Source organism: Octopus bimaculoides, chromosome 20, assembly GCF_001194135.2.
Source record: "Octopus bimaculoides isolate UCB-OBI-ISO-001 chromosome 20, ASM119413v2, whole genome shotgun sequence".
Classification (NCBI taxonomy): Eukaryota; Metazoa; Mollusca; class Cephalopoda; order Octopoda; family Octopodidae; genus Octopus; species Octopus bimaculoides.
In genome coordinates, this window is record NC_069000.1 from 41,214,003 (window position 1) to 41,215,217 (window position 1,215).

Consider the following 1,215-nt stretch of genomic DNA (forward strand, 5'->3'; position numbering starts at 1 on the left):
CCACATTCGAGTTACCTCTATTTCCAGGTCTTTGTATTTTGAAAGTTTTTCCATTTCTTTTAGAGAAACGTTGTCATCTGCTGGTATTGATACATCAATTAGAAAGCATTTTTTTCCTTCATGATCTTTGACAACTATATCTGGTCTATTTTCCTTAATTTCTCTATCTGTGTGTATTGGCATATCCCAGAGTATGGTTGCTTTCTCGTTTTCTGTGACCTTTTCTGGCGTGTGTTTATACCATCTTTTTTCTGTTGTTATTCCATAGTGTTGGCATAGATTATTATTATTATTATTATTATTATCATTATCATTATTATTAATCTTTTTTATATCTATCTATCTCTATTTTTTATATGTATCACAGGTATGTGCATATAAGTCTATAGTGTGTGTATTACCCTATTTGTATATGTGTTTTATTTATTATCATAAAAAAAAACAGAGCGTCATGTTCGTCGATGCTACCCTTGGCGGCGAACTAGCATGCTTTTTAGAAAAACATTAAATAAGGCTAACCTACGGGTTAATGTCGTAGAGAGACCTGGTGCCCCTATAAAATCCCTGATCTGTAGAACTGAACCCTTTGGTAAGACCCCATGTACGGAGAACAAATGTGTTGTATGTAAGATGAACCCACGGGTTAACTGTAAGGTTAGGAATGTAGCGTATAACTTACGATGTACTGAGGGGCGGTGCAGAAACATGACAACTACCTACATTGAAGAGACTGCACGCAGCATAGGAAAGCGTATAAGTGAACATTGGCGAGAGCACAAAGAGAAAAGCTCGTCAGTGCTCTACCAACATGCTGAGGCAGAACATGGAGGCTCGATTAATAGCATAGAAGTTAAAGTATTATCAACGCATAGAATTGACACGACACTTAGATCAAAGTGGCTATACACATAACAGGAGACAGACCGAGCCTCAATAGAAAACACGAATGGAACAATAACACCCACCAACACACCACATGATTAAAACGGGGCAATACACACTATAAACATATATGCACATACCTGTGATGCATATAAAAAATACAGATAAATAATAATAATAATGATGATGATAGAAGAAGAAAGATATTTGTTACATACGTGTGATAAGTATAAGAAATAGAGATCGATAATAAATTAATAAATCTATATAAAGGGCATGGAAACAAACAACATAAGAAGCGAACCCATACACACAAATACAAACACACACAAT